This window comes from Dendrobates tinctorius, unplaced genomic scaffold (genome assembly GCF_039654945.1).
Source record: "Dendrobates tinctorius isolate UK_male_01 unplaced genomic scaffold, ASM3965494v1 ptg000214l, whole genome shotgun sequence".
In the NCBI taxonomy this organism is placed as follows: domain Eukaryota; kingdom Metazoa; phylum Chordata; class Amphibia; order Anura; family Dendrobatidae; genus Dendrobates; species Dendrobates tinctorius.
Genome location: NW_027361881.1, coordinates 4246868 through 4261810, shown reverse-complemented (window position 1 = coordinate 4261810; position 14943 = coordinate 4246868). Strand labels below are relative to the sequence as shown.

Sequence of the window (14943 nt, the reverse complement as noted above, 5' to 3'; positions counted from 1 at the left end):
TCTATCTGCCGTCAAAGCAAGCTCTGTCCGATAAGGAGCAAAATAACTTAAATTATTCTCCCCACCCACACATACCAAAAAAAGTGACGTTATCAGCGGCATCTCTTCCCTCCCATGTCCATCAGAACACTCTGTGCCTCCGTTGTGTGGAGTTCTGGTCCCACAGATAGCGAGACCTTGAGGTTTTTACCCAAACTCCAGGCATTTGGAGATTAGGGAGGCAGGAGAACTGGGGGGAGATAAAATTAACTGAAACCGGTTTTCATCACATTTGAATGAAAGCTCTTTGAAATTATAAATAAAAAACAAGGAGAACTTTTTTTTCACATGAGAGAAGGAGATGTCACACTCTTAGGGGAGAGGGAAGGATTTATCCCTGGATCGTAATGCAAGAGAAACGCAAAAAGATAAGGATGGGGGGGGGGGGGTAAGAATCTTTAATCTGAGCAGGTTTAGGGGGACGCGATGACCCAGCTCAAGGCTTCAGACAAAACAGAGAAGGTGCGGGTTAAAACATAAATGTCCTCCAGAGCAAAGTTAGCACTGTATGTTCATCCATGGCCGCTCCCAATAGTCCTAACAGCTAAGCAATAGGGTAACATTTATTAAAGGGCTATTCCCATATGGGCAAGTTATTTACTCACAAGGATGGGCGAATACACGCATGGTCAAAATTGTTGGTACCCCTCGTTTATAAACCGAAAAACCCACAATGGGCACAGAACTAACTTGAATCTGACAAAAGTAATAATGAATAAAAAAATCTATGAAAATGAACAAATCAAAGTCAGACATTGCTTTTCAGCCATGCTTCCACAGAATTTACAAAGAAAATTAATAAATAAAAAAAACTCATGAAATAGGCCTGGATAGAAATGATGGTACCCATGAAAATAATGTGACAAATGGGACATGTTAAATCGCGGTGTGTCCACTAATTAGCATCACAGGTGTCTACAATCTTGAAATCAGTGAGTGGCCTGTATAGAGAGGCTACAGATACTCAATGTGCTGTGGGGTGACATGGTGGGTATCACACTCAACATGGACCAGAGGAAGCGAAGAAAAGAGTTGTCAGGAGAAGGAAAATTATAGACAGCATCTTAAAGGTAAAAGTTATAAGACCATCTCCAAGCAGCTTGATGTTCCTGTGACTACAGTTGCACATATTATTCAGAAATGAAGCTCCATGGGACTGTAGCCTCCCTGGACGTGGCCGCAGGAGGAAAATTGATGATAAATCAAAGAGACGGATAATACGAATGGTAACAAAAGAGCCCAGAAAACCGTCTAAATAGATTAAAGGTGAACTTCAAGCTCAAGGAACATCAGTGTCAGATTGCACCATCCGTCGTTGTATGAGCCAAAGTGAACTTCATGGGAGGCGACTAAGGAGGACACCATTGCTGAAAAAAAAAAAATCATAAAAAAGCCAGACTGGAATTTGCCAAACTACATGTTGACAAGCCACAAAGCTTCTGGGAGAATGTCCTATGGGCAGATGAGACAAAAATGGAACTTTTTGGCAAGGCACATCAGCTCTATGTTCACAGACGGAAAAATGAAGCATATCAAGAAAAGAACACTGTCCCTACTATCAAACATGGAGGAGGCTCTGTTATGTTCTGGGGCTGCTTTGCTGCATCTGGCACAGGGTGTCTAGAATCTGTGCAGGGTAAAATGAAATCTCAAGACTATCAAGGGTTTCTAGAGAGAAATGTGCTGCCCAGTGTCAGAAAGCTTGGTCTCAGTCGCATGGCATGGGTCTTGCAACAGGATAAAGACCCAAAACACACAGCTAAAAACACCAAAGAATGGCTAAGAGGAAAACATTGGGCTATTCTGAAGTAGCCTTCTATGAGCCGTGACCTAATAATAATAATAATAATAATAATAATAATAATAATAATAATAATAATAATAATTAATAAATTTTATTTCTATAGCGCCGACATATTCCGCAGCACTTTACATTTCAGAGGGGGTTTGTACAGACAATAGACATTACAGCATAGCAATAATCACATAGATTATAACAAATACCAAGAGGAATGAGGGCCCTGCTCGCAAGCTTACAGTCTATGAGGAAAGAGGTAGACACGAAAGGTGGGTGGTAACAGTTGCCCTGGTTGTATGGACCAGCCATAATGTTAAGTGTGTAACAGTACAGACGCAGAGGGCTAATGGATGCATAAATCATGTGGGAACATGATGCGGGGAACCTGGTTATGGTGAAACTTTTGGCTGTGCCACACAGGGATAGATTAGGTTAATATGTTAAGGCGATAGGCCAGTCTGAATAAATGAGTTTTCAGGGCACGCTTAAAATTGTGGGGATTAGGGGACTTATCATATTGACCTGGAAAGTGCATTCCAAAGAATTGGCGCAGCACGTGTAAAGTCTTGGAGACGGGAGTGGGAGGTTCTGATTATTGAGGATGCTAACCTCAGGTCATCAGCAGAACGGAGGGCGAGGGTAGGGTGGTATACTGAAACAAGGGAAGAGATGCAGGGTGGTGCTGAGCCATGGAGGGCTTTGTGGGTGAGTGTAATAAGTTTGTACTGGATTCTGGAGTGGATGGGTAGCCAGTGTAATGACTGGCACAAGGTAGAAGCATCGGTGTAACGATTGGTGAGGAATATGATCCTGGCAGCAGCGTTCAAGACAGATTGGAGAGGGGAGAGTTTGGTAAGAGGGAGACCGATTAGAAGGGAGTTACAATAGTCGAGACGAGAATGAATAAGAGAAACAGTAAGAGTTTTTGCAGAGTCAAAAGTAAGAAAAGGTCGAATTCTAGAAATGTTTTTGAGATGCAGATAACAAGAGCGAGCCAGTGATCGGATGTAGGGGGCAAAGAAAAGCTAAATCCTATTGAGCATCTTTGGAAAGTGCTGAAACATGCCGTCTGGAAAAGGCAACCTTCAAACACCAGACAGCTGGAACAGTTTGCTGTTGAGGAGTGGGCCAAAATACTTGTCAAGAGGTGCAGAAGTCTCATTGACAGTTACAGGAATTGTTTGATTGCAGTGATTGCCCCAAAAGGTTGTGCAACAAAATATTAAGTCACGGGAACCATCATTTCTGTCCAGGCCTATTTCATGTTGTTTTTTTTTTTAATTCTGTGGAAGCATGGCTGAAAAGCAATGTCTGACTTTCATTTGTTCATTTTCATAGATTTTTGATTTATTATTACTTTTGTCAGATTCAAGTTATTTCTGTCACCATTGTGGGTTTTTCTGTCATTAAACGAGGGGTACCAACAATTTTGACCACATGTAAACATGGTTACTGTGAGGACCCTGACTAATCCCAGCTCTCAAGTGTCTCATTAAGGCCGCCATACACATTGCATGAGCATTGGCCAAACCCACCGAAATTGCCAGGACTGGATGACAGTCTGTGTAGGGGGGCTTCACAACTCTCTCCAGACAATGAAGTTGGGAGAGAGAAGGATCCGGAACATTGGATTTCAGATGACCAATTGTTTTGTTCTTCACGAGATAAGTCGCTGCCAAGAAAGCCAGGAAGAGGCGGAGGCGAGGGCCAGAAGAGTGTGGGAGTGGAGGAAGCAAGGGCCAGAAGAGTGTGGAAGAGGTGGAGGCAAGGGCCTGTTCAGAGCTCCATTTTCAAGATTGGTGGGGTTCCAGGAGTCAGTGAGTTGTCGTTGATCCACAGGAAGCAGACAATATACATACCAGTTACCACTTGCCATTTATATTACCACCAGTCCATTGGAGCACAGCTGTGATCAATGAGTCCGAGTTAGCTGTCCTGTCATAAGGCAGATTTACACTACCAGATTATCAGGAAAGAGCGCTCGTAGGAAAGCTAGTTTCTCGATAATCTGACATTGTGAAAAAAAATAAATGCTTGTTCGACAGATGAAATTATTTTGAAGCTGATCATTCTTGGCAGCACCTTAACCCGTATGAGCAAGAATTGCTGCCAAGAACAATGGCGGTCCATGCACACAGAATGATCTACTAATGATTGCTCGCTGCACATCCCGACTGCAGCCTGCCATTCCAAACAGGCTATTTAACGAAGGCCGATCAGCAAACATGGGAGTCGTGGGTCAGTCTGTATAAAGCTGGCCTAAAATGGTCTGAAAGCTACCCTCCTACTTTAGAAGAGGATCACACTGCTGTAATAAAAATGTACCCTCTAGGAGCTAAAAAAAAGCAGAGCTGTAGGGTAAAGCATAGTGGCAGAAAAAGAAAACAGCAAAGTAAGAAGGAATTTAAACTTGAAGCAACTGAAACAAAGACGGAAAGAAGATCGGGAACAACTGCATCAAACCATGCCGGCATTCTGCGCCTCCTCAATATACATAAAAGGAGACAGGGATGATTAATTGCAGAAAACAAGGCTACTTTTAGTTCTTTTCGTCTTACTCCATCAGACAAAGGTCATGTCAGGTATAACTACATCAAATGACGGAGAGCAGTAATCTTACTCCTCGACCATCGCCTATATTAAAGTAACAGATTCACAAAAAGTGCATGATCCATCCTGCCAGACCTAGGTGTCTTGCAAACCGCTAATGTGTTGCTGCAAGAAACGGTTAACCCAAAGTCATCACGAAAATTAGAAAGCTTAAGGATAAAATGTATGAATTATGGTAAGAGCATCCAATAAAAGTAATAGAAGCCTATGAGGTAAAAGCGCTAATCCTGGTGCACTGTCATCACATACCGAGAGCAAAAACACGGCCGAGTAATCTGCTGCAGTCCTTCCTCGGCAATGGAGACACATCATGATTACATCTCTGCCCCATGCGCAGTAATGAACTTTTAATTTTTATGCTTCCAGGCAAAATAATATAAAGCCCATAAAAAGGGACAAGGCGCGGCATTAAAATGGATTTAATTAAAGAGATGTGAAAGAAACGAAAAACGGATCATTAAATGTAGCACAGAGAGAAAATGTAACCAGAGCTTAAGAAAAGCTGAGGAAAGCAAATAAACCTACAAACTATGGGGGCAACCTGCAAAGTGGACACGCTCCTATTATAAATAATGGCTTAAAGGACAATTCCCCATAAACAAGAAGTATTACAGAAGTACACTCCTGCAGAATGGATGATTTGTAATTCAGGATCCCAAAGGGGGACTTGTTCCACGGTTTTCTCAGGCGCATGGGTGTCAGCTTGTTTTATTTTATTTTTTTTTCAGGATTTTCGGAAAGTTGGGAGACTTTGCACATAAACCTCATATTACTTGTCACTCATCTTTCCTAGAATCAGATAAACGCTGGCAGACCCTCAAGGAGACGAATTAGGGGGTAAATTCTCTTTACTGAGGCTCAACACCCTGCACAGAGAACTACAAGGTGTCACGCGTGGAGTCTGCGCTGAAAATCCCCAGGAGGGTCTGTGTCTGGGGATCAGGGGTGAAGGGTTGGACGTTTTCAGGGAACAGTTTGCTCATCAATTTGTAAAAGCAAATGAACCAGCCCTCCATCTGTAAATGCTCCATCTGTAAGTGCGACCAAGTTGAGGATTATAGATTATAGTTATCAGCTATTTGCATATCAGAATTTTAAGCAGACAAACCCCTCCAGCAAACAAGGTCATTCCAAAGATAAAAATTCAGTTTTTTTTTTTTTTCTTCTTCTTTAATTCCCAGCCTCAACTTGTCTTGCTGAAAGTGACATTACAAAATTAACCCTGGAGGTGCTGGAAGATCAAGCACTTCACCAGAACACCTTCACTGCCAGCGCACACATCATAGAGGAGCAGATCACAAAGCCGTTCCAGTGCCCCCTGCAAACTCACAACATAACCTCTTTGTTTATTTTACATTTTTGAAAAAAAGCAATAAATAAAATAACACCTACACAGTTACATTGTATATTTCCATCTGTGAAATGAGATGTAAAAAAAAAAAAAAAAAAATGCTCCAAATTACCTGGAGCAAAATATGGAGCCAAGGCATGATGGGAGTTGTAGTTTTACAATACTTGTCTGCGCAATTAGTTTGTCTCTTTTCTTTTTCTTGCTTTTGATGGGGTCCAAATAAAATTGTAGAGAGGGTGGTGGAAGGTATAGGCAGGGGTAATGGTCTTCCAGATGAGAGAGCTTACACCAGACATTACTTAAAGGGAACGTCCACGTATTAAATTAAATCAAGCCCATGTTAAATATGGGCACAGTCAGGCTCAGGGGCTGGAGTTAATTTCGGCTGACTACTACATGCCCCCCACACCCGTATTTTAGGTCGCACTGTAGAACGTCGTCTTCATTCTTGGAGTTGGGTAATATGTTGGCACTGCCAGCCTGTTCCAGCTGTATTAGTCATGTCAGACAGATCTCTGATAGAAGCACAGACTGAATGGTTATTACTGCACGGGAATTCCTGCAGTCAGTCCACAACCATAATAACTATTTTGTGTTATCTTTTAGATTTGTAGATGGGCCTTGGGATGTGCCAGGGTGTTGGTTGCTAATAAGCCCATCTGCCATGGTAAAGGTAGATACATAGCACCAGGGGAGCAAAGTAGAAAACTACAATTCGCCAACTGTGAAAGGAAACTTAGGCTGCTCATGGGTGACAACCAATGTGACCGCCATTACAGCTCCCATAGAAGTTGTTGCTTACTTATAAGCACAGCCGCATGGATAACTGCTCACGGAGCCAACAGTGCCACTCTGGGGATGGGCCACCATGCCACAGAGGAACAATTGAGGCGACAAAGACACAGAGGTGTAGTCATCAGGTTGTGCACCCTCAAACATTGGCATAAGGGGCCCTGGGGCAGTTTTTGGAATAGTCTCATGTATCGAATGTCTTCCTCGCCACAAATGTCACCTAAGTAGACGTCGCGTGAGCTCCCGGTCATGTTTTACAAGCTGTGTGATGCAAACAGCAGGGATCCCATGGCTGCTCCAGTGATGGAGAATACTAGGGACCGAGATAGCAATCTGAGCCTAAATTATTCACCAGTGCGAGGCAGAAAGGCCGGGCGGACAAAGGAGGGGGCAGACTGCGAACAGAGACGCAAAGGGCTCGCTGTAAACTAATCCGCACTGGCTGCCATCAATAGCCTATAGCGTCTGGGGAGGGAGAGGAACAGAGACATACAAGTGGGGGGACAAGAGAAATTGATTCTGAAGATGAAACCAACTGCACCACGTGAACTGACCAATATATAGTATCGTAAGGGGAAACTACAGAGCAGCCGCCTAAAACTCCGATGAATGGGAATTGGATTCAGACTATCAGAAACACAAAGAACATGTAGTAAAACACAGTTACTGCTCCTAGCTGCTTCCTAAAAGAGCAAAACTGTAGTGTAAAGCATGGTGAATAAATAAATCAAGGCTCTTGTGACATAATTGTGCACCATAGAGCAATGAACCGTGGTCAGGAGGGCGCCAAGGACAAGAGGGAGGTCTGTTTGACCTATTTATTTTATTCCACAACACGTTTCAACAGCAGGACGCTGTCTTCCTCAGGTGGGTACTCAACGAGGGTCTGCGGCTAGTGCTGCCTTGGGCTCATCATCTACCGTCCTCCCTACTGGTGTCGCTCACGCCAGCACTCCATTGAGACCGCTTTCAATTGCTCCCATTGACAATTGTGCACCAGTCACATTAGCTTCATTACTTACTGCTGCGGGCACAGACCAGAAATGACCAATGAGCTCAATAGATGGGCCATTTGCAGTCCAATAGCTCCTCATAGTGCACAATTCCACCTGCTTTGGAGGTGGCTGTGGCCCCTTTACTTCTTCTTTGGCCCCTCTGCAGCTGCACAGGTTGCACCAATGATAACTCCGCTGTGGACGACCATCTGCAGTAATACACCATGCAGCATCAATGATGTCACAGGTACCAGACCTATGATATATCCGGCTTCCATGATCATCATGGCACAGGGCCGGGACCACAAATTTTCCAGAAATATCAGACGTGTGGCTGTAAGTAGAAGGTATAGTAGCTGCAGGGGGAGGGATGTGGAATATTGGCCTTTTTCTGTAGTTTTGGCACCGAATGTAATTCCGCGGTTCCCATGTTAACACACTGTATGTACAGTGGATGTGGGTGATAAAATGAAGGAATTCAGTGTCTCCTCCATTTCCTTCTCTGGTCTTTTCACCAGTGCTGTCCCTGATAAGTGCACTGTCTGCACAGGAGCAGATAGAAAGCCTATCAGTCGGGTATGTGTGAGCGAAGTCCCCTATCACTATTTCATCGCTGGCGCTGCCATCTACTCCCAACCACACAGAAATTAATAACACTCCAATTACCGGAACAGAGCGAGGCTGAAGGCACATGATAGGGAAGGATCTCATACGTGGAGAGGAAGCATGAAATGAAGAAAAAAATAGGACAGGTTGGAAGGACAGAAAAAAGAACTAGTATTATACATTCAGCCCAAAATAGTTGTAGCAGTTAACAATAGACTATATCCACCAGCTTGCAATGGCTGATACAAGAGAACAATAGACTGCCATTAATTGGTAATGGACGCCACATCCACATAGACTGCTGTAATGTGGTGTCCTAGGATAGTTTACAGTCATGGCCAAAAGTTTAGAGAATGACACAAATATTATATTTTCACATGATCTGCTGGCCTCTGGTTTTTATCTGTGTTTGTCAGATGTTTTTATCACATACAGAAATATAATTGCAATCATATTATGAGTAGCAAAAGGTTATATTGACAGTTAGAATGAGTTAATGCAGCAAGTCAATATTTGCAGTGTTGACCCTTCTTCTTCAGGACCTCAGCAATTCTCCCTGGCATGCTCTCAATCAACATCTGGATCAAATCCTGACTGATAGCAGTCCATTCTTGCAAAATCAATGCTTTTATTTTGTCTGAATTTGAAGGTTTTTGTTTGTCCACCCGTCTCTTGATGATTGACCACAAGTTCTCAATGGGATTAAGATCTGGGGAGTTTCCAGGCCATGGTCCCAAAATCTCTATGTTTTGTTCCCTGAGCCATTTAGTTATCACCTTTGCTTTATGGCAAGGTGCTCCATCAGGTTGAAAAAGGCATTGTTGATCGCCAAACTGCTCTTGGACGGTTGGGAGAAGTTGCTCTTAGAATCATAGCATCATAGAATCGTAGAGTTGGAAGGGACCTCCTGCGCCATCTGGTCCAACCCCCTGCTCAAAGCAGGATTCGCTAAATCATCCCAGTCAGATGTCTGTCCAGCCTCTGTTTGAAGACTTCCATTGAAGGAGAACTCACCACTTCTCGTGGCAGCTTGTTCCACTCATTGATCTCTCTGTCAAAAAGTTTTTTCTAATATCTAATCTGTGTCTCCTCCCATTCAGTTTCATCCCATTGCTTCTAGTCTTTCCTTTCGCAAATGAGAATAAAGTTGATCCTTCTACAATGTGACAGCCCTTTAGATATTTGTAGACAGCTATTAAGTCTCCTCTCAGTCTTCTCTTTTGCAAACTAAACATTCCCAAATCCTGCAACCTTTCCTCATAAGACAGGGTTTGCAGACCGGTCACCATTCTGGTTGCTCTTTTCTGAACTTGCTCCAGTTTGTTGATGTCTTTTTTATAATGTGGTGCCCAAAACTGGACACAATATTCCAGATGAGGTCTCCATAAAGAATGGAGGACATTCTGGTACCATTCTTTATTCATGGCTTTGTTTTTAGGCAAGACTGAGAGAGAGCCCATTCCCTTGGCTGAGAAGCCACCCCACACATGAATGGTTTCAGGATGCTTGACAGTTGGCATGAGACAAGACTGGTGGTAGCGCTCACCTGGTCTTCTCCGAATAAGCAGTTTTCGAGATGTCCCAAACAATCGAAAAGGGGATTCATCAGAGAAAATGACTTTACCCCAGTCCTCAGCAGTCCACTCCCTGTACCTCTTGCAGAATATAAGTCTGTCCATGATGTTTTTTCTGGAGAGAAGTGGCTTCTTTGCTGCCCTCCTTGAGACCAGGCCTTGCTCCAAGAGTCTCCGCCTCACAGTGCGTGCAGATGCACTCACACCTGCCTGCAGATGCACTCACACCTGCCTGCTGCCATTCCTGAGCAAGCTCTGCACTGCTGGAAGCCCGATCCCGCAGCTGAAACACTTTTAAGAGACGGTCCTGGCGCTTGCTGGTCTTTCTTGGGCGCCCTGGAGCCTTTTTAGCAACAAGGGAACCTCTCTCCTTGAAGTTCTTGATGATGCGATAGATTGTTGACTGAGGTGCAATCTTTCTAGCTGCGATACTCTTCCCTGTTAGGCCATTTTTGTGCAGTGCAATGATGACTGCACGTGTTTCTTTAGAGATAACCATGGTTAACAGAAGAAAAACAATGATGCCAAGCACCAGCCTCCTTTTAAAGTGTCCAGTGGTGTCATTCTTACTTAATCATGACAGATTGATCTCCAGCCCTGTCCTCATCAACACCCACACCTGTGGTAATGGAGCAATCACTGAAACGATGTTAGCTGGTCCTTTTAAGGCAGGGCTGCAATGATGTTGAAATGTGTTTTGGGGGATAAAGTTCATTTTCTAGGCAAATATTGACGTTGCAAGTAATTGCTGTTAAGCTGATCACGCTTTATAACATTCTGGAGTATATGCAAATTGCCATTAGAAAAAATGAAGCAGTAGACTTTGTAAAAATTAATATTTGTGTCATTCTCTAAACTTTTGGCCATGACTGTACACTCAATGTACATACCAGCACGGGCACTCCTATCCTGCACCACAGCAGAAATTTATCAGGTGCCTTTAAGATCAAGGCTGTGATGAATACATTGTTCCTACAGTTGGATGATACAGTTTCACAACTAACAATTACAGCAGAGTTTCATAGCCACCACCTGGCACGGCTAGTGCCCACAGGATGCCTGGCATCCAACACCGTAACCATAGCAGAATCACCGGCTGCTAGAATGGTGCGAAACAGTTGGAGGTAACTCTGCGTTACTATGTATGGGAAGAAAAAACACTCATGAAGGTTTTTGGTTCACAAAGATTTTGTGGAAATTAATACTAGGGTCAAGAGGACCTACAAGAGTGGCGCTAGGTCTGGAAGACGGGGCCATTCATTTCGGTGGAAGCCTTGCAGGACTTCAGCATGTGGGTAAATAATGTGGAAGAGAGTCCATCACCCCCCCGATGTGACCAGCGACATTTAATTCTACAGGTAACGCTATTACCTGGGTGTGTAGTTCAGATATACGTTACAGTATCTGAACAGGATGTTTTTCACACCGAAAGCACAAGTGGAAATCTACCACACAGCATCTCTCATCAGCAATTAATCAAGGCAAGCGATTAGCTAATCTGGTGAACTTTGCATGTGTCAGTTTAGTCATCGCTGGGTGCAGAGGGGTGCTACGTGTGACCCTGCTGATCAGATCAAGTGTATATGTCAAGGGTGACAGGATAGGTGACATGCTGATGCGGCCAAGTTTACCAGGACACGGATAACACAACACTAGGAGGTCACCGAGCAAAGAACTGGAATTTGACGTTTTCAGGTAGGTGCCCACGATCGGGAACTGCTGCGGGTTTGACCCTGTGATGGCATAGTGGATGGGATTTCTAGAAACCCCATGTCCACTATGCGTCCACAGACACCTACAGATCACCCGTGGAGACGGACATGTGGCACGTCTCTCCAGACCGCAGCATGTCAACTTCTCTGGCAGAGAAATGACATCTAAAGAATGTATTGGGCGTGGTATATCGCACGGTTCAGTGAACACATGCAGATTTACCTGCGTTCCATAGACGATGCATTGGACACAGCGACCATATGCTTAATCCTCATAGGTGAGACAACCTGTAACAAGTTATTAAGATGGTGCGATATTTGTCAAGTTAGACATCGCTACATCTGTAAGCCAATCATCCCCAACCTACCGGCAACTATCAGGCTATGTTCAGACATGGCCTTTTGCAGTTTTTTTTTTATATCAGAAAAGAAGCTGCATATTAGCAAGAGTTTTAAGATCTCAGAAATCTCCTTCACTCACATGTTTTTTTTCACTGACTGAATTTGAGTACTGCAGCTTTTTTGAAAATTTGCAGCTTATCAGTTCTTTCAGCATTTTTTCCTCCTACAGGAGTAAAAAAGTGCAAAAAGGCTGCGAAATGCAGCTAAACATTTGTGCTGCGTTTTTGTAGTATTTTTGGAGACTAAAATTAACTTTATTAACATGCAACAGTCCAAACGATAGCCAGCACTCACTATTTTCTTAAAAGAATTGCTTTATTGATCCAGTAGTATAAAAAGCATAAAAAATGGTTGAACGCAATGGCACAAAAATGAGAAAGGCAGAAAATAAATATCCGCTGTGCTCCCAGGCAACACATTTCAGACCTGCATGTTCTTGAGGATTAAGCATTTTTTGTGCCTTTTACTAATGGATCAATAAAGCAATTCGTTAAAGATGTGAGTATCGGCTGTTGTTTGGACTGTTGCTATTACTGGAGTTTTTTGCCATACACCCAGACAGGTGAGCAGATTGCTCCTTTTTCACATTTTTTCCTTAACGTGTACTAGACAAAAGTAAACGTGAACATGCCTGAAAAAACGCAGCATAAAAACACAGCAAAAAAGGAGCAAAAAGGCAACAAATAGGTGAGTTTTATTGGAAGCATTTTTACTGCCAACAGTAAAGGCTGCTGAATAAACGCTAAGTGTGAACTTAGCCATAATAGTACACATACAGTTACAATCAAAATATTACATTTAATAATTATTTAATAGATTCAATGTAATAGCTGGAAATACTCAGGGAAAACAAAAACAACTTAAGCGAGGCGCTGAAGCTTGGGCATCATTGGAGCTTCCAACAGGACAATGATCCTCAGCATTTCTCACTACTACCTCACCGCCCAACAAGACTCTGTGTCAAACGAAGTCCTGGAAGACTTCAGTCGTCTGACCTGAACTGCAGAGAAAAAGATCTTTGGTGGGATGTGAAGGCGGCGGCTGCAGAAGCATACCCAAGAATATTAGTGACCTTGAGATTCTTGTCCATGAAGAATAGGCTACATTTCCTCAGGAATGCTGCCCGAGGCTAGTGTCTGACTATAAATCATGTCTGCAGCAGGTTATAACAACCTGAGGGGTCTACTGAGCTCTAAAGTCGCAAGTCATGAAAGGGTGAATAATTGTGTAACTAAAGGAGAAAGGAAAAGTGACATTTTGTGTTCCGAATTCAGAGAACTCACTTGTTATATAATAGTTGTGGTCAGAGATTTATATTGTTCTTGTTTCATGTTAATGAGAGTGTCTAAGTGACGTATCTGATGAACTACTGCAGCAGAAAACCGTGTAATCCCTTTCCTATGAGCGCCGGCTCCCACCTAGGATCAGTCCCGTGGCCTCTTCTGCCTGCGTACGTGCCACCTATTTCCTATCTGACATTTCACTTCCTGTTTATGTTATCTTGCACAATTCCAGAGCATTCCAGTGCGGCTCCGTCACTCCACGGACAGTTCTGCTACCAGAATCCCTGCACGGTCAATTCAGTCCTCACATCTTATTTAAAATAAAAAAAGGAGGATGAAGTGAGCCCATGTGTCCAAGCCAAAGTGATTTGGCAGTCAGTGTTAACCCCTTAAAGACTGGAGCTTTTTTCGATTTCGCCTCCCTCCCTTCCCAGAGCCATAACTTTTTTTATTTTTCTGTCAATATGTCCATGTGAGGACTTGTTTTTGCGGTACGAGTTGTACTTTTAAACGACACCATTGGTTTTAACATGTCGTGTACTCAATAACAGGAAAAAAATTCCAAGTGCGGTGAAATTACAAAAAAAAGTGGAATCCCACACTTTTTAATTGGCTTTTTCGCTAGGTTCACTAAATGCTAAAACTGACCTGCCATTATGATTCTCCAGGTCATTTCGAGTTCATAGTCACCAAACATGTCTAGGTTCTCTTTTATCTAAGTGGTAAAAAAAAATTACAAAGTTTGCTAAAAAAAATTAAAAAATAAATGGCGCTATTTTCCAAGACCCATAGCGTCTCCATTTTTCGTGATCTCAGGTCGGGTGAGGGCTTATTTTTTGCACACCGAGCTGACGTTTTTAATGATACCACATTTGTGTAGATACTATCTTTTGATCATCCGTTATTGCATTTTCATGCAATGTCGCGGTGACCAAAAAAACGTAATTCTGGCATTTCGTTTTTTTGTCTCACTACGCCGTTTAACAACCAGGTTAAATCTTTTTTTTTTATTGCTAGATCGGGCGATTATGAATGCAGCCATACCTAATATGTGTATGTGTGATATTTTATTAATGTTTTATTTTGAATGGGGCGAAAGTGGGGTGATTTAAACTTTCTATAATTTTTTTTTTTTACTTTTGGAATGCTTCAATAGCCTCCATGGGAGGCTAGAAGCTGCCATAGCTCGATCACCTCTGCTACATAGAGGTGATTCTCAGATCACCTCTATGTAGCAGAATTACAGCATTACTATGAGTGCCAACTACAGGGTGGCGCGCAATGCAATCCGGCATCAACAACCATAGAGGTCTCAAGGAGACCTCTGGTTGTTATGCCGACGCACCTATGACCCCCGACCGTGTGATTGGGGTCAGCAGTGCACGTATTTCCGGCCCGGCGGCGCCATTTAAATGCCGCTGTCAGTGTTTGACAGCGGCATTTAACTAGTTAATAGGAGCGGACAGAGCGCGATTCCACCCACACCTATTGCTGTGAGCACTCATCAAAGCGTCCAAGGGTCGTAAGGGTTTAAAGGGGACCGCCAGTCTTGGGCACAAAGATCTCAATTACAGTATAAGTAGTTCTGCAAAGTTCTAACAAACTTTCTCTTTATTTTCAGGCTCACTACTTGCTGTCAGTGATTTGCGCAGCCCTAATGAACACTGTCACACCTATCATTTGCTACACGTGACTGTATACAACTGTAACACTAATCTCATGTGTCCTAAAAGTTGGTACAAAGTATCAATGTGGGTAAAACGCATTATAAAACTGTAGCA

General features: G+C 43.1%; 1 protein-coding gene across 1 annotated transcript in view; it reads right to left on the bottom strand.

Annotated features, from left to right (window-relative positions):
• The window catches only part of ZFPM1 (zinc finger protein, FOG family member 1), a 128833-nt gene that overhangs the window by 35147 nt on the left and 78743 nt on the right, over window positions 1-14943 (bottom strand). The gene's annotated exons all lie outside the window — the stretch shown is intronic.